A 25,497-nucleotide genomic window follows, 5' to 3' on the forward strand; every position below is an offset into this window, starting at 1 on the left:
ACACTAAGGAAGGCATTATAGGATTTCATTCCACTTCTTTGGTGAGAGTGAGGAGAGGGAGAAAACGGATCAGGGAATATTAAAAAGAAATATTTTCAGACTATCAAAAAGCATTCATTTAAAGCTTGGTACTTTGAAAATGAGATATTTGGCCATGATCAAGTATATACTGAATTGAGTGCTGGACTTGGAGTTGGAAAGATCTGAGTTTGAATCCTGCCTCAAACAATTACTGGCTTTGTGACCCTGGGCAAGTCAGTTAATTATCTCAGCCTCAATTTCTTCATCTATACAATGGAGATAATACCTCCCAGAGTTGTTGTAAAGCCCAAATTAAAACAGTAATTTTAAAGCACTAGTACAATGCCAGGCACATAGTGAGTGCTATATAAATGTTACCTATGATGATCATGATTATGATGATAATGCACACGCTCGCACACACACACACACAGAAGAGACAGACAGAGAGAGAGAGAGAGACAGAGAGAGACAGAGAGAAAGAGAGGGTTTCCCAAAAGATGTCAGTACAGGCTCAGATCCTTACAGTCTAGCCAAGGGCTCAGAGTCTGAAGATCTGGCCTGCTTGCATTAGTGATACAAATGCTTAGATTCCTTAAGAGTCTGGCCAATATGGCCAATGTTCTAATAAACCTTGTCTTTGGCTGAAAGAAGGCGTGGGTCTAATTCATTTGGACAGGACCCACATATCATGATTTTGGAGTCCCAGCACCCCTAAATCACTAAGCCACAACATTTTGGTGACCTGTACAGGGAAGCTGCCTAATCCCAAGCTCTTCTCCAGCCAAGACTGGAAGGTATATAAGCCTCCCCCACCTTCTTTCTTGCCCTGCAGTTGGGGTTGCTCTACAAGCACCTAGGAAGGCTTGGAGATGCTTTTTAGACAGACAGTTACAAGGCTGTCTCACACACAGCCTGATACTCTTAGGCTCTCGGTCCACTGGTTCAGTTGCAGGCCATGGACCTGGGTATTCCTTCTGCAGCATAGAGGATAAGGATGGAACACCCTATCCAGAAGTTTATGCAAAATTCTGTCAAGTCTCTCAGTGCCAGGAACTGAGAAAATTGCAGGTGCTTTTTGGTTCCCTGAGGCTTACTTACTCCCTTCCCTCTATACCCCTGAATATTACTTCATGGAGGTTACATGGAAAAAGTTAGAACAACTAGAAACATCTCAGCAGATTTTGGAAGTTTTGTGATCAATCACTGAGAAGTTTTGAAACACCTCCTTACAACCCTGGTCACTCCCTTCTTCCACTCCCCTTGAGTCAAGTGGATATCTTTGTTAACCCTCTCATAGGAGAGGAAAGTTTCATCCTTCCCCCTCTGGGAATGGCCTTAGGCCCTGGGACAACCTTTGCCTGGAAGCATCACCCAGGTTCAGCACATCCTGCTCAAGGTAAAGAAGCCAGCCTCTGAACTTGGGTAAGCACACTCTGTTAAAGTTGTAGTTTTAACTTAGCAATGAGATGTTGCTCCTCTGTGTAATGTAATTTGGAAATGCATTTAATAAAGTTGAGGTCACCTGACTGGTAATGGGTTTGTTTAAAGTTTCAAATTGGTGAACTTTTTGTGTCAGTTATGTCAAGCAACTTTTCATAATTTGGTTACCTGCTAGAACAATTTGGTTATTGTTGGTTATTGTTCTAATGTGTAAACCTGCCAAAAAACTTGTTTGGGTTATGGCTTGCTGAGAATTTGCAAGTATATAGAAATAATCTCTAACAATTGACTTTTTACGCCAGGACAAATTTAAAGCTGTGATTAGTGAAACTTGCTGTTTGAGGTAAAAGCTCATGGGACCATACATTATTTTGAGTTGTCTGATGGATCATAATAATCCATAAATACTCAATAATCCACCATCTCTGAGAGAAATGCTGCAAGCTATTCAGAGAATGTGATACTGATAGGAAGTCTACACTGGGAAAAGCTGAGAGGACAATTTTAGCCTCAATCTAAGATGGGATCCTCTTGGCTCAGTTTCCCCCTTATGTTCCTTTGAAAAGGAATGCTACCCATCTGTCTATTCCTGAGACTGACTATGAGGTGTATTTGATACTGCATGGTTGGAAAACTGAGCTATCTGAATCCAAATAGAGGTAAGAATGTTTTATCCTGTCATATTTGTCCCTGCTTATCCTTTTATAGCAAATTTCTATAATCAGAGCAAGTGGTTGGTAAAAAATCAATGAAAGTGTGTGAGATCTTGCTGTTTTGACCTGAATGTGTAGTCATTTAATACCCCCAAACAATTGAAATATCTGGACCCTGCAATCTTTTCTGTCAGATTTGTGTCTTCCAGACTACAGGTCATTCACCTATAGTTGTAAGCAAACAGTGGGTATCAGCCGGTGCCCCCCCATCATCCTCTGGATGAAGCCTGTGCTTGGTTCCAGTCAACCTCCTCTTTGGGACTCTCTTCAGGCAGGGATGGCTCTATATCCCTTGCTGGCAGGAAGCAGTTTCAGAAGCCAAGACCTTTGCTCCTTACCCCAAAAGAATTTGGTCCCATTTGTTTGAAGGGGAAACGATAGGGATGGGATCTGAACCCCTAAAAGGAAAAGACCATGTCTTTGGGATGTGGACCCCAAAAAAGAATATCCCTGCACTTTTCCCAAATCTCAGGCATTTGCTTGAGGCTGTAATCCACTCAACTGGCCTTTCATTGTGGCTATGCCTAATCTCCCAATTCTGTTCTGTTACCTCCCAATTGCCCCTGGCCACTTCTCACCTTTAATCTTATCTAGACTCCATTCTCCTTTGGTCACGTGGTACAGGTCCCCAGAGTCCTGTTCACCCCAACTTACTGGGGTGAACCCATCTGGATCCTCCTTAGACCCCCACCTCCAGTCACCCCAAACTGCTTGGCCACTCCTAGGTACCTCCCACAGTCTTTCTATATATAAGGTCCATCTTGTGTCCATTAAAGGGCTCATATTCTTAAAATCTGGCCCACTTGTATTAGTGATACAAATGCTTATATTCCTTAAGAGTCTGATCAATATGGCAGATCTTTAATAAACCTTGTATTTGGCTGAGAAAAAAAGATGTCAGTGCAGTTTTAAGCTATTGAAGTTGAAAACTACATGAAAATTTTTGGCACGCCTTGTTATACGCACATATACAGATGTAGAATTGTGTTGTTGTTTTTTTCCTCCCATATAAATTACATACCTAGGAGTGGCTTGGAAGGAGATATTAATAGATACCTCTAGAGTCTCCTTTACTAACCTTTCTCCAGTGGAGGTTTTGATTCCAACAAAAGGGAAAGCAGATTAGGGTTAGAGGCTGGGCACTCTGCTCTCCTCAGAGAGAAGGAGGTTAGAAATATATCTATCTGCTCATTCCTTCCATAAATATTGTTAGTCTAGAGGAAATATTTTTTTAGGTTCAAGCTGAGCTCCTGATTACTATTCATTAATGGGAAAAGAGTCCCCCAAGCCATATATTCCAGGCTTGACTCCTTTTCCATCAAATGCCAGTTACACAAAGACACACCTAGCAAATAACAAACAAACAAAAAATACACTTATTCAAGCCTATAGCAAACATAAATCAGAAGAGTTATGCATATGAGAATATACCAGACAATTCACAAAGTGAATGAGCTCTGACATTGGAAGTGAGGCATTTCAGCTCAACCAAAAGAGAAAGTCCCAGATCTTGGCCAAAAAGAAATTCTTCAAAGACTCTACTGCAGCAAATCAGTGATAGAAACACACTCCAGTATATATTGGCTTCTTCCCAGCATCTTTCTTTACCTTCAGTGAACTCTCTGAGAAAGGATTCTGATACAGATTATCATCTCTCTTGAGGCTAGTCAACTCCATCACTATCATGGACTTGAATCATTGAGTAATTAATCTCCACCAATGAGAGAAGTCTTATTCAAATGGACTTTAAGCTAAGGATTTTATACACACACATACACACATAGTGCTTTGCAAACTTTGAAGCACTGTTAGCTATTATTATTATCATTATGACATAGGATATTTATAGTCTCACTATAAATAAAACCAGAAGACATAAAGAAATGGAAAAGAAATGGGAATGATTGCTTATAGGTTTTCCTCAGAGAAGTGAATAAAAAAGTTGCTTAAGTTGGTTCCACCATACATCCAAAATCAACAACAACAACAAAAAAATTAGAGTCATCTTTGCCTCTTCCTGTTCACTCTCCCCACCCTCATATTTAATCAGTTGCCTAATTTTGTGGATTCTGCTCATTATAACATCTTTTCCATCAATTCCTTTTTCTCCACTCACAGTATCACCACTCCGGTTCAGACCTTCATCATCTCTCATCTATACTTGTCTCTTGATTAATCTCCTAACTTACAGACCTTCTTCTATAGACTCAATCTTCTACATAGCTGCTCAAAGCAAAGGCCTGATCTTGTCACTTCTTTGTTCAAAAGTCTGTAGATGTTCCTTGTTGCCTTCTCATCAAGCTAGATCTAAGCGAGCTTTACTTGTTTCACGTTATTCACATTCCTACAATCTACATACCAGTCAAATTCTACTTCTCCCCTGTACAACTTCTTAGAGATAGGGAGTAATTCAACATTCTATTCTTTGTCTCCATATTTAATGCATTTTCTAGCTGTTTAAATTTTCAAAAGTTGTCCCCTGATTCTCTGAATAGCCCCAAATCTCACAGCTCTCTTAGAATCCCTACCTCCCTTAAAGACTCAATCAGATGCCACATCATAGAGATTTTCCCAATTCCCCCAGTTAGTTTTCTAACCCACCTTGAAATATGTGTGTATGTGCATATGTATGTGTATATAAATACACATACATATATGTGTATATAAATACACATACATATATGTGTATATAAATACACATACATATATGTGTATAAAACAGAAATGTTTGCATGCATGTATACATGAGTATATGCACACATACTACTTGGGTCATATACACAGATGGGTAAGTATATAGTGTTTGCATATACACATATACAGAATGTAAAAATAAGTATATAGATATTACATAGTATATGTTCCAAGTAGCTCCCTTAGGGTAGGGACTTTTTAAAAAATCTTTTGCCAGACTAAAGAATAAGGCTGAACAAAACTACAAAAATACTGTATAAGAAGAAGCATACTTAGAGAGGAGTTGGTTCCCTCCCCCTCCCAAAGGAAAAAAAAGGATTTGGAGAGTTTGTTCTACTATACACACAAATCAGTAGCAGAATGTGGTAGCAAAAAAAATCTCATGCAATCTTAGGCTGCATTAAGAAAGATGTAGCTTCCAGATATAAGGATGTGATAGTCCTTCTGTATTCCACCCAGGCAGACCACATTTGGATTATACTGTTCAGTTCTGAGTATTATATCTTATGAAGTATATTGCCATGCTAGAGATTATAAAGATGATGTCAACCAAAATGGTGAAGGGATCTGAGTTCAATTCACATGGAGATCAGTTGAAGGAATTGGGAACATCTGGTATAGGGTAGAGAAAACTCAGGTAGAGGGAGGGAATATGATAGCAGTCTTCTAGTAACTGAGTAGTTGTTGTGTGGAAGATCAATTAGACTCATTCTATTTAGATCCAGAAGAGAAAAAATAAAGGTGTAATAGATGGAAGTTATGAAAGACAAATTTGGTCTTGATGTCAAGAAAGACTTCAGAATTAGAAATTGGCTAAAAGTAGAATAGATTGCCAGAGAAGTCTATCTCTGAAGATCTTCAAAATAGAATCTCAATGACCACTTGTTAGTTACCTTATATTGGAGACTCTTTTCAGGTATGAATAAGAATAGATTCTGGCTGTTTTCTTCCAACTCTTAAAATTCCTTGATTTTCTTTGTCACATTCCCACTAACTAATACAATATTGTGACCTCTGTAGTGTGGATTATTATTTATCACTTCTTTATATTGTGTGAATCTAACTTTATGTGCACAGAGACTGTTTGCATCCAGAACATTACCCTAACTCAGTAATTTTTTAGGAATGTTTTAGGAATGCTGGAGATGGCTACAAGGAATTGCAGGTTCCCCAGGTCTTGAATCTACTCAAAACCATTCTTTTTTTTTGGGGGGGGGGTTTCCTACACCCAGAATTTATTTTGGATCCATTCAAGCTTTGTTTTGGATTTCCTTCATGTGATTCATATGTGACTCATGTGTGATACCTTTGTCAAAATCCTATATAAAATAAACCTTCCAGAACCTGGGGAGGGAGCTGCCCCTTCTTTCTGGTGCTTTCTTCCTACCAGATGACCTAATAAATTTCTTTCTAAAACTATTTCAAATTTCAGGGTTTGTTCTCGTGAACAATAGGCATTTAGTAAGTGGCTTGTTGAGTTGCTGTTTTTTTGTTGAATTAAATTATTTCCCAGAATTTTTAGCCATTTTGTCTTGAAATATTCACAATAATCACCAAAAAAACCACTATCATGATCATCACAGTCTATATGACAACATCTGTTACAGAGAATGAAGAGGTAATGAAATTCTATTAAGAAATTGGCAAGATCTTCCAAATGATGTCAAGGTAATTGATGACTCCAATGTGAAGTAAGGCATAAAGAAAGATGGAAAATATTGGAAAAATATGATTTGGTATTAAAAACAAAAGAGGTAAAAATGTACAGATCAATCAGAAGTTACTCATTTGTTTATCATGAATGTTTCCTTTAAGAAGAGAATCAGAAGGCTACAGATGAGGCAAGGAACAACCAGTATCTCAAAAGAAAAATAAAATGGGTATGGTAAAGAGAGTAAATAAATACTTACTGATTCAGAAGTCAATTCCAAATAAGTCCTTGGTGTGCATCAGAGCACTAAGTAGAACAAAAGTTAAAAAAAAATCAATACAAAATTAGAGGAAAAAATGACAAAAAAAGATATTGTGCATAATTCCAACTGTTCTAATGTGACTGATTAATACAAGCTGTCCATTCTGAAAAATGAGAAATGGATAAGGGATAAGACTTTAACTATGATAATAACTATTTATTATGTAAGTTAATATGAGTATAGATTTAAAATCAGAAGTATCCTTAGATGTCATTTACTCCACCACCACCACCACCCTTTTTTTTTCAAATAAGGACACTAAATTAGTACTTCTCAAGACATCAACTGGAATATAAGCATTCCATGTGCTTGTATTATAGAGGCTTTTAAAATGGAAAATATTTTGATTAGTTTCTTCAATTCCATTTGGCAGCCAATAATACCTCTCCAGATGTTTGACTGCAGTATGATATAAAAATGGCAAGAGGGAAGTGTATTGCCCCAGATCTGACTAGAATTAAATGTGGAGAACCCTCACCAAAAAGGAGCCCACAGCTTCTAAGTGGGAATTGTAGTAATTGAGTATAAATAAGAGATTGGAACAAGGAGGCCTGACATAAAAATAACAGGAAAATGGTGTCTTGTGAATTTATCTTTGGGACAAAAGGGGAAAACATTCTAGACCGGTTTCAGGTACCAAAACCAAAGACATGAAGCATTTAAAGTGAAATAAGTAGCCCATTATTATTGATGTGTTCTACCTCTAAATTGACCTTGTTCTCCTTGAGTGAAAAAGTCTCATGACCTTTTCCTACATATAATTGCTAATTCAGATTCCAAGGGGGAAATGAAATTCCAATATACAAAGCACCTAAAAAAGGGAAGAAGGCTTTAATTAGGAATATAGCTTTGGATATATCTGTATATGCATATATAAAATACATATAAAAACATCCATGTGTGTATGCACACATGGATGTATGTGTATATGGCAAGCAATATCAATTCATTTACATTATCCATGGAGGAAGGATGACACTAGAAGTTAAAAAATATATAAGAAGAAAACATATCCTTATACATACAGGAAACTAGTTGGACTAAGGAAGATCTCAGGTCAAATCTGGTCTCAGACACTGACTTAGCTATGTGACTCTGAACAAGTTACTTAATCTCTCCCTTCCTTAGTTTCCTCATCTGTAAAACGAGGATAATACTAGCCCCTACCTCTCAGGGTTGTTGTGAGGATCAGATGATATTTATAAAGCATTTTGCAACTCTTAAAGCACTATGTAAATGCTAGGTATTAATGATATATTAAGAAGGGTGATAGAAACCACAAACCAAACACTAGGAAATTAATTATGGCAGTCATAGCTTAACAGTTTCCAAAACAGAAACTGTTTCAGTGACTTGTTGAAAGACCTTTAGGAAGCATGTAGCAGAAGGATTTGAATTCATGCCTCTTGATCTCAAACCTACATCTTTAGTGCAGTACTTGTGGAACTTTTTCTACTAGTTGATTTAGCAACATTCCCTTCACTACGCCTTTAACATATTTGCTCTACATTTGGTCAAACACTATGACAATAAGTTTTAATGAAATAGAGTTGGCTAAACACCAGGACACTCAGAAGGGCAATGACTTTCAGTCAGATGTATGTAGGGTTCTCAGAGCTATCTTATGACAAACAACTGTTTCTTTAAAACTACATAGTTTTCATTTGTCTAAACAACTTACTTTAACAATATCTCCTGAATGGAATGTTAGTATGATCAGAGCCATAACTGGGAATTCTGATGCCTAGAGCAAGGGGTGGGAGTGGGAGAATGTGGGGAAAGACCAGGCAGTGAGCCAAAGGAAGGCAGCAGAGTTAGTGGGGGTGTGGAAAATTCAGGTTCCCACCCCAGAGAAGCACTGGTCTCTCAGATTATGCCTCCAATCTTCAGTTGCCTCAGCTCCCTCTCTCTATTTTTATACATGGGCCCTTACTGAGGTTGCTATGATAGTCTCTCCATTGACAGATATCTTGGGCATATCACTGATAACTAAAGCTATTGAAGGTATTCTGGAAATCTCCACAACCTTAGGATGTTTATACTTGGGTGACTGGGGGAAATTTTACAAAATGTTGGACTTCACCTAGCACTTGCAAGGAGCAAAAAGGCAAAGATAGCTCCCTCCCTGGACTAATTCATTCTCAAAGATTTAGTTTAGAACAGGAATAAAGCAATTAGTAACTTTGGAGTAGAGTCTCTTGGGGAATTACATGCAATGTAGATGTGATACGTGGTTATTATTCAAGCAAGCTGAGGCTTTGCCTCCAAAATTTTGATCTAAGATGTGTTGATAAGTACAGATATGTGTGTTTACAGTGTGTTCCAAAAGTCTTAATGCAGTTTTTAGCTATCAAACACACATACACACACTTGTACTTATATAAATATACATTTGTATATTGTGTACATATACATGAATGTATATACACACATATATATCCTTTACTCTTCTGTTACAGTAGCACATTGCATATATAGTGTATACATGTAAAGTGTTTATATGTGTGTATATCTAGTGATATCAACATCAATGCTGATATTGATATAGTAGTACTAGAACAGAAGAATAGAGAAAATCATTTTAAGGGTAGTCAGAGTAGAAGTTATGGCTGAGTCAGAGGAAGTCTCACCTACTAATAGACAGATGATTTGGGAAATAGAGGAGTAAGACCCTTGGTGATCTGAATGCTTTTATATTTGATATTCATTGTTAACTCTTCTACAATTGAGTGCTATTGGAGAAAGTAGTGCTGCTATAATTTCAGCACCTAAATTGGTTCTCAGGACAGCTGGGGGGACATAATGGTTAGAATGCTGAGCCTGAAGTCAGGAAGACTCATCTTCCTGAGTTTAAATCTGGCCTCAGACACTTACTAGCTATGTGACCCTGGGCAATTCACTTAAAACTGTTTGCCTTAGTTTTCCCATCTGTTAAATGAGCTAGAGAAGGAAATGGCAAACCACTCCATTATCTTTGCCAAGAAAACCCCAAACAGGGTCACGAAGAGTTGGACATTACTGAACAACAACAAAAAATGTCTCTCTTTAATTTGGACTCTGTATTTGATTAACGAGTCACATTATCCTCAATATGTCTAGAAAGAAAAAAAAGTTTTAATAAATTAAGTCATTTTCCCCTTTATAATCTGCTTAAACACCCAAGTTGTATGTTTAAATGGTACAACTGGAATCACTGGAACAACTGTCATCTGAAACTCAATAGAGCTAAACTTGTCAACTTTGTAAAACAGAGGGACTATTTGGAGTAGCAGCATTGGACTCCACTCTTGCCTCCCTGCGTTGATGCTTCTATCCATTATCTCTCATCTCTGAGGCCATTCTGTTCTTTCATAGTAAAATGGAATACAAAATAAATCATCTCTAACTGAAACGTAAAAAAGAGAAAAGAAAAGTAGTCAAGTGTCTGAGTTCACTGGAAATACTGAAATACTATGGTGTTTTCTTGAATGGTAGGAGCATGAATAATCTAAAACTGAACTTCTATACTGTTTAGGAAAAAAATGGTGGGGCAGAGATGATAGGGTCACAGAAAAATCCTTGCCCCACAGTTTGCCATAGGGAAGTGGAAGCTGGAGGGCCTAGAAGCCCAAATGAGTGGCAGCCCAGTCTGATGTGCAGGTGACAGCAAAAGTTTAACTAATACAAAATAATCACCATAACAAGGAGACCAAAAGAACAGAATCTGGACTAAGCAGCAAATACATGTTCTCTTTGCCAAAGAGAGTAAAGACTTATTCAGAAAACACTATAAAGACAGATGACAGAGAATTACAAATAGTATCACCTCACTGCACAGCCCCAAAATGGAGAAAATGAGTCTGTTGAAAGTTTGTCAGGAAATTCAAGAAAGTCATGTTCATGCAAGAAAAACTAAAGCCTATATGTGCAACACAACATATCAAGGGTATCATTGATCAAAGTATGTGAAAGAAACAAAGAAAACAGGGGAGAGCCTTTACATATACTTCTCCATACCAGAAAAATCATTTGTAGATGAAAGAAGACAAAGAAAAAAATGGAACAAATTTATGTCTTTTTAGCAATGTAGTCTCATAGCAGAATCACCAGATTTGGCTTATGACAGGTCAGTGTACAATGCCCTTAAGATGAAATTATAGAGAGAGTCTGCACCTAATAAAATGTATGAAGAAAAAATTGTTTTAGAAGTGATAAAATGATGAATAGACTCATAAGCAACAGGAAAAGTATCTAAAAATATCTTTGTTCTTGTTCATTTCAGTCGTATCCAACTCTTCATGACCCTATTTGGGGTTTTCTTAGCAAAAATACTGGAGTGGTCTGCCATTTCCTTCTCCAGCTGATTTTACAGATGAGGAAATTGAGTCAAACAGGGTGAAGTGACTTGCCCAGAGTCACACAGCTAGAAGTGTCTGAGGCCAGATTTCAACTTAGAAAGATGAGTCTTCCTTACTCTAGGCCTGGCACTCTATATACTGCACCACCTAGCTGTTCTAAAATATCTACCCATATGTATACTTTCTCATCTCCATAAAATATTCATAAAATGATTTATGTACACATATGTAGGAGAATATGCAAATAACAGGCATAACAACAGGCAGGTTTTAATTTTTTAAAGAGGACGACATCCTCACATATACATATTTAGCTATAAAGTATAATGAATATAAGATCCCACTATATTTAATCTTTTTAATCTATTGATGACCCAAAAAGCATTTGACTCAGTAGAACAAAATGCATCCTTAAAGACTTTCCCTCAACAATATGTCCCCCAGGCATATGTTATGATCGTGTAAGATTCCTTGGGAAACACATCAATAAAGATATCTTTGTTTAGTGGTCCTCAATTATTATTACGTAAAGCATAAAACAGGAAGATTTGTGCCTGCCAGAGGCATTCAATACCATCATGTTGACATCCTGCACAGAGCACAAAGGGAAGATAAATAGATGGTAAGGTCCACCAGGTACTCCTGATATCACCAAGGAAATGTATCATCAGAAAAGAAGTCAGCGAAAGACCATGGATCAGAGGAATAGAGCCAGGTGTGGGGAACCTGCGACCTTGAAGCAATATGTGGCCCTCTAAATTTTCTAATAATAGCAATAATATCTAAGTACACTTTAAAATAAGAAACAAATTATAATTATTTTATTTTTAAAATATCTGCTATAGCTATTAATTCATTGATGAAACAGAAGGATTTTTATTTCACCTCAATGAGTTATGTTGAGCTAAATTCTTCTGGACACATATATTTATCCTCAATGTTTATAATGTGGAATTAGAAGATAATTCTAGGAATAATAGAACTGATATTTTCTTCAGGTGGAGGATTAATTTATTAAGAAAATTGAGAAGTTACAAACCCATGAAAACATGAACATTTCTCAGTATTATGTTTACTTAATTTTCCTTCTTTTTTTACTCCCTTTAGAAGAGAAGAATTTAGTGATGCAAGGTCTGTTTAATCTTGGGATGAATGAAACCATTTTCCCTGATTCCATTCTTGACCTTCCAACAATAGGAAATGAGCAAATTAAATTATGGATCAAAAGCTGAATGTGCCTTAGATCAGCATTATGTAGCTATACCCAAGCTTTTTTTTCCCCAACTGTACTATATATAATTAACTTTTTACCAAAATCAAACCCTGTGTGCTTTATTTAAATTATTAGAAATTCCCTACATGATGGGTCAAATGACAATCAACAATGAACTACATTTACCTAAGCACTTTAAGATTTAGAAAGTGTTTTCCTCACCCCAATACTGATTAATTGATGGTAACAATATTACTATCATTATAATTATTACTAATTGAAATAATAGGTATAGGATATCAACATGTAAAAATCAGTCTTCTTTTAAAACACATTACCAAGGGCAGCTAGGTGGTACAGTGGATAGAGCACTGGCCCTGGAGTCAGGAGGACCTGAGTTCAAATCCAGTCTCAGACACTTGACACTTAACTAGCTGTGTGACCGTGGGCAAGTCACTTAACCCCATTGCCTAGCAAAGCAAAACAAAAACAAACAAACAAACAAAAGAACAACTGATATGTTAGGGCAGCTAAGTGGACACTTAATAGTTATGTCCCTGGGCCAGTCGCTTAACCCCCCAATTGCCTCACAAAAAAAAAAAAAAAGAACTGATATAAATTGTAGTATATTTCTGAGGGACAGGTTAAACCCCTTATGGATCTTCCTAGTTTCAAAACTATTACCACCTCTCATAAATAGAATCAAGTTAGACCCATTATCAGCTCTCCTAAGTGGAACCTCTTCCAAATGAAAGTTGTACCAAAATACTTTATTGATCACTTGATGTAAATGGATGACATCAAATTGTTTCTCAACCAAAAAAAATGATCATCTTCTCTGTCTTATGGAACTTTCTTTAATAAGAGCAAAAAGTCATTTGGACTCAATGGATATAAAATTCTTGATCTACACCAATTGAATGAATGGAGACATACCTTGGCATTCTTCAGGTAAGAAACATGAAGAAAAATATAGTGAAAGAAAAAGCTGAGGCAGTCTATGTCGAGAGACTTATTGACATACAAAAATCAAAGCTGAGTGGGCAGAATTGGTTAAAGCAAATAACAACTACAAATGCCCTTATCAGCACACACTTTGGGAGCTATAAAATAGACCATAATATAATTGGAAAGTATCTTAACACAATATTAATGAAATGTAGAGCTCATCATCTGAAGACAATTATGGAATGATTAACAATTTATTATAAAAAAAGGAAGAAGAAAATTGATAGACTTTCTTGAAGCACATGAGAAACAAGGGGAAGGGAAGTAAATAAGCATTTATGTAGTGCCTATTCTATGCCAGGCACTGTGCTAAGTGCTTTTTACAAATATTATTTCATATGACCAGGTTAAAAACTTACAAAAATATTAGTGGACTAAACAGATAACACTTCACTGGACAACAGAAAACAGTGACAATAAGTACACACCAGTAGGTTTGTCAAATGATATTAAAGTGGTTATCTCCAGATGAAGTCTATGAAATAATTAAGATCCAAGAGTAGAATCAAAACACCTTCTGTGAGTGCCAATTCACCAATTATATATGTATGTGTGTACATATATATATATATGTACATATATTTTAAAATCATTGACCAAATATCTAAGCCATACAAATTTATTTATAGAATCAGCAGTTTATAATAGCAAGTTAGGATCACATCTTCACTACCAGAAATTCCTGATGTTGAATCCTTAAGAAATTCAGACATTACTCAATACAGATTATGCAAGGAAATGTTAGAAATTGTGCAAAATGTCATTGTTGGTTGCAAAAATTTATCACCTACCAACTTCCCAAAAAAAGTCATGGTAGCTTTCAGTGAGCCTACAGAAGATGAGCTAGCATGCCAATACAACTGTTCAAAAATAAATTATTTTATCTACATGTGCAATCAACCATAAAATTACAGAATTTGAAAGTGAAAAGGTACATCAACAGTCACATAGTCCAAATCATACAACAAAATATGCACTCTAACATACATGACAAGTGATTGTCCAACCTGTTTGAAGACCTCCAAGGATGGGATAGATATGATCCCTTTCTTCCTGATATCAAGCTTAAATTTAACTCTTTGCAACATCCACAGTTTGTTCCACATTCAGCCCTCACTCTATTCTCCACTTGACAGTCTTTCAAGTACTTGAACACAGCTATCATATATACTTTGAGCCTTCTTTAAGGCTAAACATCCCCTGTTCCTTCAACAAATCCTCAGATAAGGGAATCATGATCCTTCCTTACCCTGGTTGCTCTTCTCTGGAAACATTCCAGTTTATTAATATTCTTCTTGAACTGAACACAATAATCTTGATGAGGCTTGATGAGGTCTGAATACAGTTGGCATAGCACCTCTGTATCTCTGGAAGGTGTGATACTCTTAATGCAGCCTGATATTGTATTAGTTATTTTTGGCTGTCATACTAATGACTCATAATTATCTTGTAGTCCACTAGAACCATCAAATCTTTTCTGGAAAAAAAAATGCTATCTAATCATGCCTCTCCATTTTATATTGGTGAAATTGATTTTTGTTCCCAAATTTGATTTTATATTTATCCCTATTTAATTTCATTTTATTTGGCTTAGTCTAATGTTCCAGTTCAAAAGTTCTTAACCTTTTTGTGTCATAAATTTGATAGTCTAATGAAGTTTATGAATTTCTTCTCAAAAATAAGTTTCTAACATCCTACAATAAAATACATAGTATTACAAAAGAAACCAATTACACTGAAATAAAATTATCAAAACATTAAAAAAAAAATGTACCCCAGGTTAAGAACACCTGCTCGAATGCTATCAATATGCATTTGGATCCTGTTGCTACTATCCAGTGTTTTAGCTGTCCTTCCCAGCTTTCTGTGACCTATATATTTGATGTGCTTACTCTCTATGACTATCCAAGTCACTGATAAAAATATTATCAGTGTTATTATAAATGTTGTCACAGGACCAAGCACTGATCTGTAGAATACTACACTGGATACTACCTGCCAAGATCATTTCTTACTCCAAGCAGAATATCCCTGAGGGTAACTACTTCAAAATGTTTATCTTTGTATCTCCAGTTTCTCCTATATTGCTTTGCATATGTTAAGTATGGTTTGACAGCATTTTACTAGTAAATGGTTTTTCTTTTTTTTTTTTGTCTTTTTTTTCAAATGAACAACCCACGAGGTAGGTAATACATCTAATTTTACCTTGATTTCGTAGATGAGGAAAATGAAGCCCACAGATTTTAAGAGAACTTCAAAAGTGTCTCTCACCATAGTGTCTCTCCAGTAGTGTTTTATGTAGGAATTTTTAAGATAATTTGGAGATCTATAAAAATGGAAATATTGTAGAGGAGGAGACTTCTACCTGGGGCCACCAAATGGGATGATGGCCCAGTGTGGTTATGACCCTGTAAATCTGTATTTAATTTATCCCCAAACCCTCATAAAGAAAATTTGCTATAAAGAAACATATACTCAGGGAAACACTACAATATAGAAATATCTTAATCATACTTAATTATATTAATTAGAAATATATTTTCTTTAAATTTATGAAAGAGAATTATATTAAATAGAAATTACATTGTCTGGCTCATTGAACTTCTTTTGAAAAGCCTAGTGAGTAAAGTGCTGGACTTGGAATCAGGAATACTTGAGTTCTAATTCAATCTCAGATATTTACAAGCTGTGTGACTCTGAGCAAGTCACATAAACCCTCTTGGCCTCAGATTCCTTAACTGAAAACTAAGATTCCTTATTTGGAAAATAAATGACCTGGACTCAGTGACCTACAAAATCCTTTACAACTCTAAATCTATGATCCTATAATCTTTTGAATGTACAAAAGATAACAAGAAACTCATCAATTGAGTTAACATCCCCTCAAGTACTAACAGGCATATAATTATTTCAATAATTAACAGCATAATTTTTTAAAAACCTACAAATCCAGCTAAATGTAGGCAAAACAAGCAGCTAAAATATTGATATCTTAAAAAGAAATATTAATATTTTAATGGAGATCTACCACCTGAATTTCATGGATCAAGCAAAAACATATTCTTCTCATGTAGATATAATGCCAGGACAATCATTTTTTTAATTTAAGGAAAATATTATCATTTTATGGTTTATTTAAAATATCAGTATTCATGCTTTACCTTTGTCATATTTTCTTTTTCATTTGAATTCAAGTATGTAAACCTTAAAGTTTTCTGCATTTATTCAGTAGTACTTTTCATCAGCCACCAATGTCAATGTCTTTTATTATAGAAACAAATCCATATTTTTTTTCATAGAATCCAATGGAAAATTATAATTGCTATTGTGGTAAGTTTTTAGAAGCATACTTTTTAAAAAAATTTTTAATGTACTCAATATTGTATTAAAAACTACATGGCCCATTTCTCAACCTAGCAGCTGAAATCTCATAGAAGATAAAACATTTCTCCTCTCTATGAATAAATTATGAAATTTGTGTAAAAATAACATTTTCTTATAATTATTTTTCTGATATCACTTTTATTTATTTGTATATTTCTTGACAAAATGATAAGAACATTTATAATCATAGATAACTGATATATGAAACCACCATACACATCTATTTGAAGACAGGTTCAATAATCAGATACTAGGAATATTCTCTCTGTAGTGCCTCAAAATGTAATTATTTAGCATTGTTACTTTTACAGTGTGTTTACCTTCCATGCTGAGTCACTAAGATTCTTTAAAATAAATAAATAGGGGAAGCTAGGTGGCACAGTGGATAGAGCACCAGCCCTGAAGTCAGGAGGATCTGAGTTCAAATCCAGCCTCAGACTCATAATACTCACTAGCTGTGGGACTGTGGGCCAGTCACTTACATAACTTGGAGATGGTCTAAGCAAATTCCTTCAAGATGACACATGTGTCTATTCCTTGTCACATTTATCTGAACATAATTTTATGTCATTCTATCTTTCCCTTGGAAGTCAAGAAGATTTTGTATTTTATCTGGCATTTATTCACTTTTCTTTGTCTTATAATATATGTTAAGAGAACTTTATAATCTCTTAGATAATTTAGTACTCATTATTCCTTCTGATTTGAAGATCTTCTCTGATGATTTATCTCCTTGTACTCTTGGTTTTCAATTAAGTATTATATATAAATACACACATATACACATACACAGAGTGTTTCATCCCTTTAAAAATAGTTTTCCATTATCCACTTTTTGACATTTTCCCTTTGCTGATAATCACACACCCCAAAATGGGCTACAATGCACTGAATTTCAGACCTGGTATTTGCCCCAAGTAGCCTCTGGACAGCCAAACTGGTCCCAAGCTGTTTTATTCCTTCTTCCTTCAGGTCTATCACAGCCACTCATACTGGCTCCCTACCTCAAGTCTTCCCTTGGCTCTCCTCCTTTCCTTTTTGTGGCTAGGTTGCATCAGCACTTGCCACTTTTACGTGGTCAAGGAAGTATGTGAAAGTTACTTCATTCAGAATCTCCACATTCATATAGGTACCTAATCTACATCTAGGCCCCAGTCAGAGGCAATTCTTCATGTCAGAATAAGTGTCTACTGCTTATTGTGGGATGGGGGACAGGCAGAGAGTAAAGTGTACTAGCAGAGTCTCTGTACTAGAAGGGATCCCAAGATTGGCCCCAGGTACAAACCTAACTCATCTCTATCTGCCATGCATGTGGAGTTGGACAGGTAAGGAGTAATGAGTGCACAGTGAACATTTTAAAGATTAGAGTTCTCTAATATTATTAATTCATAAGGATTTTACCTTGTTATGGTGCTCTAAATATTATCCTATGAATTCATCTGCAATAGTTTATGCTTGTTGAATAATCTTTTCTTTTTTTTTGGTGGGTTGGGGAATTAAAGGTGTCTGAAAAAAAGTGACTAATTTGCTTTCTTGCTGGTTGAATGACCTTTAATGTGGGCCCTATTTTCCTCTCTCTCTCTCTCTCTCTCTCTCTCTCCACTCTGTCTTCATGATTTCATCACCTCCTATGCATTTAATTATTTATGCAGATGATTCATCAATCTATATCTTCAGTCTCAGTCTCTTTCCTTAACTCCAGTCCCACATTACAAACTATATTTTGTATACTTCAATCTAGATACCCTGTAAATATCTCAAATTCAACATTTCCAAAAGAGGACTTTGCTCCAAACCCACCTCTATACTGGGTTCCTACTCTTTTTAAGGAAATGACCATTCTTTCACACTCTCAGGTTAAAAAAAGAACCTCATTTTTACATTAAATGTCTCAGTCTCCCTCACTACACATATCTAATCAATGACAAAAGAGCATCATTTCTGGCTCCCCTACATCTCTCACATTCAACCTCTTATATCTAATCACACAGCTGCCACCTTAACTCAGGCTCCCATGACTTCTCACTTTAACTATTGCAATGGCCTCCTATCTTTTTTTTTTCCTTGTCACAGGTCTTCCCCTATTCCAATTCATACTCCTCACAGGTGCCCAAATGATTTTCATTCAGTGCATATTTAGTCATGTCACTCCCCTACTCAATAAACTCCAATGGCTCCCCATTGCCTCTAAGATAAAACATAAACTTTTCAACTTGTCTTATAAAACCCACCACAATCTGACTGCAATCTGTATTTGATTGTAGAATTGATTGTTAATTGTTAATAATGTTGTTAATTGTTAATTGTTAATAATGATAAGTCCTTGAGTCCAGTTATTCAACCAGTTCTGAGACTGTTAAATGCTTTGATGAAATTTAGAGAGCACTCCCATAACATATTGATTGAATGACCTTGTAAGAAAAATAAATAAAGGTATTCTGATTTGACCTCTTCCTTATGAAGCCTCACCAAATCTTTGTGATCACTGCTTCTTTGTCTAGGTATTCCCCAAACATTGCTTTAATAATATCGCCTTTTAACATTTTACCAGGAAAACATCCAGCTCACTCATCTATAATTTATAAGCTCCATTCTCTTTCCATTTTTTGAAATTTGGGACATCTGTCCTTCTCTAGTCCTCTGGTAGTTCTCTGTTTTCGAGCGTCTTTCAAAGATCACTGGCAGTGGTAATTTAGCAATCACATCTGCTTTCAAGATATGAAGATATAGGTCATCTGAGGCAGGTGACTCAAACTCCTCAAAGATAGGTAGATGCTTTCTAGTTTCTTAGTTTACTTAGGTATGAACTCCCTAGTAACATTATTTATTCTATCCTTTCTAGTCTACTAAATTGATTAAGCAAAACTTTGGTAGATTTCCATGTATGTTGTGAACCATTTTGAGTCCCCCAAGATCTGAGAAAGGCCTTAAACCTGGATTGGCCAATCAGGAGAAAGACATTTTGGGCCCACTCTGAACTTAACCTAGCCTTGCATGCTCTGGCATAACAGACATGCTTTGCTTTGCTCTCTGAGTGAACCCAAAATGCCCCTTCCTATGTCAACAAGAACAAGGCCAGGTGAAACTGATGCGGTGCCTTCTTCTGTTTATGACTGTCCGTGGCAGGACAGTTTATACCAGAAACTATCTTAAATAATGGAACTTTTTCTTATCTTGTTTTTTTATGGGCACATGTTATGCTATATAGAGAGTCATGTTAATAATAAAAGAAACACAGACATCCTGGATCTATAATTCAATTGACACCTTGACATTCTCTTATCTTATTGTATTTATAATCTATCCAATTAAGAAATTCCTTTCTCATATTATGGTTAACACATCTGGAGACTATAATTTTGGCTGACACAGGCATCCTGAGCAAGGAAGGGAGGGAGGAGTGGGAGGGAATTACTCTGAAGATATAAGGTTCCCTTTGTCCATTCTTCCTTAGGCTCATTTTCCATAATGAACTCCCATGCATATCTCTATATACATGTTCCATCAGCTTTGAGAAATAAACATGCACATGCAGCCTAATTTTGTTTGTGTTTCTTAGAACTAACTCAGTAATGGTTGACAGTGTCATATACCATGTCAGTGTTTCGAATTTTCATATTAACAGTAAGAAATATAAGCACATGACATTTAAAAGTACAACCTTTCCCATATAGTTTTATATTAAAAGAGTTATTTCTATTTTTCAATAATATTGTGACACAGTAATCTTAACATTTAAATCTACACTCTCCTGAAAATCTTTTTGTTTGTTTGTTTGGGGGATGAGGGGAGATATCCTCTATATCAAGAAAGCAAAAGGTATTCCTGGTAAGAATGAAATGAGTGTGCTGAAATAAATTTTCATTTGAATAGGGAATAGTTTATATAATCTTTCTTTTGGCACATTAAGTGATTGCTTACAATGTATCATTTAGCCATTTGATAGATTTCTAGGTAGAGTTTTGAGATTACATGAAAGGAATTTCCCTGGTGTGATACAGACAACTGCGATAAATAAAAGTAGGGAGACTACTGATATAATTGCATATGATTAATATGTGCTTATGCAGTTTACATTCTCAAATAATTTTAAAGTTAAAATTCTGTTGCTTTTGTAGAGGTAATGAAAGTGTAAAAAGAATATGTGGGGGAAGCAAGACCTAGAGGAATAGATAACTCTCAAGAATAAAATTCTTATGATATTAGGAGAAAAAAAAGATAAATAAAGAAGGAAAAGTAGAAGTTGTCTAAAGAAACTGACAAGGATACACAAAGAACTTATCAACCAACTCAGATTTTAATAAATGCATGAACAGAAGATAGAACCAGGAACAGGTAAGAAAGGATAAACAGATGACATGATTCTACAAGAATAGTGACTGAAGTGCTAAAGGTCAGAATGAGCTAAGGCTGACAAGTAAAATTACAGATAACAAAAAAGGAAATATTTAGCTATTCAGGGGAAAGAGGATAATCAAAAAAGATATAAGACAATACCCCAGAGGGAAAAGATGGATAGAGAGAAGAGCTATTCAATTTTTAATTTTTCTTCTATTTTCTCAGCCACAATTTTTGGACTAGAAAGGATAGAATAAATAATGTTACTAGGGAGTTAATACCTAAGTAAACTAAGAAACTAGAAAGCATCTACCAATCTTTGAGGAGTTTGAGTCACCTGCCTCAGATGACCTATATCTTCATATCTTGAAAGCAGATGTGATTGCTAAATTACCACTGCCAGTGATCTTTGAAAGACGCTCGAAAACAGGGAACTACCAGAGGACTAGAGAAGGACAGATGTCCCAAATTTCAAAAAATGGAAAGAGAATGGAGCTTATAAATTATAGATGAGTGAGCTGGATGTTTTCCTGGTAAAATGTTAAAAGGCGATATTATTAAAGCAATGTTTGGGGAATACCTAGACAAAGAAGCAGTGATCACAAAGATTTGGTGAGGCTTCATAAAGAAGAGGTCAAATCAGACTACCTTTATTTATTTTTCTTACAAGGTCATTCAATCAATATGTTATGGGAGTGCTCTCTAAATTTCATCAAAGCATTTAACAGTCTCAGAACTGGTTGAATAACTGGACCCAAGGACTAGGCATTATTAACAAATCAAAGGCAATCTATGTGTAGTTCTCCAGTAGAATATCCCAGGGATATGCACTTGCCCTTATATTGTTTAACATTTTTTTAATCAATGATATATATACAAATACACATATAGCATTCTTATAAGATTTGAACATGACACAAACCTGAGAGGAATAGACAGCAAATTGGATGACAGCATCAGCATTCAAAAAACCTTGACAGGCAAGACAACTTAGTCAAATCTAACAAAATTTAATTTAATCAGAGAAAAATGTAAAGATAATAACATTAATACTAATAGTAATATTTGTATAGTGCCTACTATGAGCCAGGCACTGTGCTAAGTGCTTTACAAATATTATCTTGTTTGAGCCTCATAACAACCCAGGCCAGTAGGTTAATCTCATTTTACAGGTAAATAAAGTGAAGGGTTAAGTGACTTGCCCAGGGTCATATAGCTAGTAAGTGTATGAGGTTGGATTTGAGGTCAGGTCTTCTAAACCTAGCATTCCATCCACTGTACACCTACCCACCTTCTACATAAGTTTTATACCAACACTGAAAAAAATGGACTTCATGAGAATAATATAAGGGATGGATCAATTGTTTGTCAGAGAAATATTCATGGGTTTTAGTGGACTACAAGATAAATATGTGATTGATACTGTAAAATAACTCCCAAGAAAGCTACTGTGATATTGAATTGGTCAGCCTCCAGGAAAAAGGAAGTGATATTTCTGTAACCAAGATGGTCTCAAAGTTATGCCATATTACAATGGTTTGAATGACCCAGAAATGATTATATAGACTAGAGAAGATGGGGGGAAGGGTGAAAAGGTGGGGAGAATAATAACTCTTTTCATATATTTGAAGGGCTGTCGTGTAAGAAGGATTAGATGGGTTCTGCTTTTCCCCAAAAGACCAGAACAAAGAGCCAATGCATGGAATGCATGAAGAGGACATTGGTGTAAGAAAGGCTTGCTTTAAATATTTTTTCTGACAATTTTAAGGGAATAGAGACTGAATTTATGATTTCTTTGAGACAGGAAATTTCTGGATAAGAAGACTACCCCTGCAGTTTGGTATCCTCTTTGGAATTTAAAGTCTTAGTGAGTTGCTTAGGACACTGAGACTTTAAATGACTTGCCTAGGGTCTCACAGATGGTATATGTCAAGAGGTAGGACATGAACTCAATTATTCCTGTCTTCCAGACTGGTTCTCTATCCACTATGATATGCTAGACTGAATGATAGTGAGTTTTTTTCTATCTTGAAGTGTTTGAGCAAAGTATGTATGTATGTATCGATACAAAGTATTCATACAAAATATGTATGATCAATACATATCATAACTCCAGCATGCTATCTGCTATCCTACATGACAGGTTTATTGTACTGGGGATGCTTGTTCATATATGGGTTATATCAAAAAAAAATACACAAAAAGTGGGAAGAACCATACAGCCTGATAGAGTTAAACTGGGGAGAAGTGAGGTGAAGTAGGGGAATGAAAGAATGAATATAAATATTTTCTTGATTACTAATGGTCCCTGGGCCACAATTTGAAAAACATTGTTCAAAATATCTACATCCCCAATTACTATAGCAGATGTGTGATAGGATCAGAGATTTCAAATTAGAATGCACCATTGAGATGAGCAAGTACAACCTCTCAGTTTATAGACAAGGAAACTGAAGCTCAGAGGGGTCACAAGGTCCCACAACTTGGGGCAGCTAGGTGTCACAGTGGTTAGAGCACTGGCCCTGGATCCAGGAGGACCTGAGTTCAAATCCAGCCTCAGACACATAACACTTACTAGCTGTGTGACCCTGGGTAAGTCACTTAACCCCATTGCCTAGCCAAAAAGAAAAAAAAAAAGACAAGGTCCCACAACTTCTAAGGGTCTGAGACAGAATTCAAACTCAGGTTTTCATGTTTATATTCTATGAAATCAACCAAAATACCAGTTTTCCCTATTTCCCCCCATTCAACAGTATATACCAAATAAGTAGACATAAGGATAGATGAAACAAGAGAGGGAGGAAGAAAGGGAGAGAGGGAAGGAGGGAGGGAGGAGGGAAGGGAAGGGAAGGAGAGAAGGAAGAAGGGAGGGAGGTAGGGAGGAATAAAAGAAGGAACCTCCTTAGGAAAGGATCATTTATTTCCAAGTAATTTTGAATGATAGCTCTGAGTCACTGTAGCATCCTTAAACACCAAAGATCTAATTATGATTAGCACACAATACATAATCTGTTCTTTTTGGCTTAGAGCAGATTTTTGAAGCTAAAACCAAGAAATACAGAGGGATTGTCCTGGAGGTATAAGAGCCTAGCTTACTATGTTCATATCAATTATACTTTCAATTCTATTACTAACTGTAACCTTTGAAAATTTCACTCTTTATTTATCTATACATAGATATATAGAGCTAATAATACCTGTTTACTACCTATGAGAGGGGAAAAATGAACTTCTTTTGTCTTCTACATAAATCAAGAAATATCTGTTCCAATTCAACAGACATTTATTAAGTGCCTACTATGAGCAGAATGTCATACTCAAGGCACTTGAAGAGATACAAAACAGTTTAGACAAAAATATCTGCCCTTGTGGAGCTTACAGGAACAACATGCTGCTGTTGAATATATACTTATTCTATAAACAGATGACCTGTGTTCAGATACCCCCTTTATGCTTACTACCAGCATAACCTTAAGCAAATCACTTCACTTCCCTGGGTTTCAGTTTCCTTATCTATAAGGTGTGTATGTGTGTGTGGAAGGGGGTGGGGAACTCCCTTCTAACTCTAGTCTAGATCAGTAAGCCTATGACTCCTAACTATAAGATCTGAAAAGGATCATTTAGTCTCCTCATTGTACAAATGAGGAAACTGAGGCCTGCTTATACCTAAATGAGATGACTCAGGATGTTAGAGAGAAGAGCCTTTTCTTGCAATGACATTACTGACATACTTTCTGGACCCTCTTTTCTCTGGGAATCATTAATTGTCCAAGAATAGTTTATCATGTATCACTCTAAGGTAATCAAGAAGTATTGTACCAAATGCAGGTGAGGATCAATATCAAGAGTCAACAGGATTATCACAGCTAAGTCAAGGAGCAAGAGTCAGAAATCTAAGGGTAACCACAAGAAACTGAAGCACAAACTGATAGAGAACAAAGTAAGCAGAAATAATAAAATATAAAGTGTAGAAAAGGACTAAATATAAATGGAAAGAACAACAAAAACTATCAAGTAGTGTATAATTTTAATAACCAAGCCTGACATCAAAGACATGAAAAAAGTGTACTCTGCTCTCATCTTTGAAGTGGTCAAGGACTCTGAGTGTGGAATATGGTATATATTGTCTGAATCTGTTTCCAGCACTTAGCACAATGCCTGGCATATAGTAGGTACTTTAAAAAGTTAGTTGTTACTTAGTTTTGCTGAATGTTATGTGTGTGTGTATACATATATGTTTATATACCTAAATCTGGATTGCTAACTTGGGGAGAAGGATAGGATATATTTTTCAATAAAGGTATTATGAAAATAAAATATCAATAATTTAAAAAAAACAAAAGCAGAAAATGTCAAATTCTTATTATTATATA

General features: G+C 35.8%; 1 protein-coding gene across 7 annotated transcripts in view; it reads right to left on the bottom strand.

Annotated features, from left to right (window-relative positions):
- The window catches only part of SLC16A7 (solute carrier family 16 member 7), a 214,005-nt gene that overhangs the window by 174,594 nt on the left and 13,914 nt on the right, over positions 1–25,497 (bottom strand). For 3 of the 7 annotated variants that reach the window (XM_027854957.1, XM_027854953.1, XM_027854952.1), the window contains exon 2: positions 6,782–6,828. The exons of the other annotated variants lie outside the window; for them this stretch is intronic. The gene's annotated coding sequence lies outside the window, so the exon portion shown is untranslated. The remainder of the gene's footprint in view (positions 1–6,781; positions 6,829–25,497) is intronic. 7 annotated transcript variants of the gene reach the window in all.

This window comes from Vombatus ursinus, unplaced genomic scaffold, assembly GCF_900497805.2.
Source record: "Vombatus ursinus unplaced genomic scaffold, bare-nosed wombat genome assembly UNPS02010769.1, whole genome shotgun sequence".
Taxonomy (NCBI): domain Eukaryota; kingdom Metazoa; phylum Chordata; class Mammalia; order Diprotodontia; family Vombatidae; genus Vombatus; species Vombatus ursinus.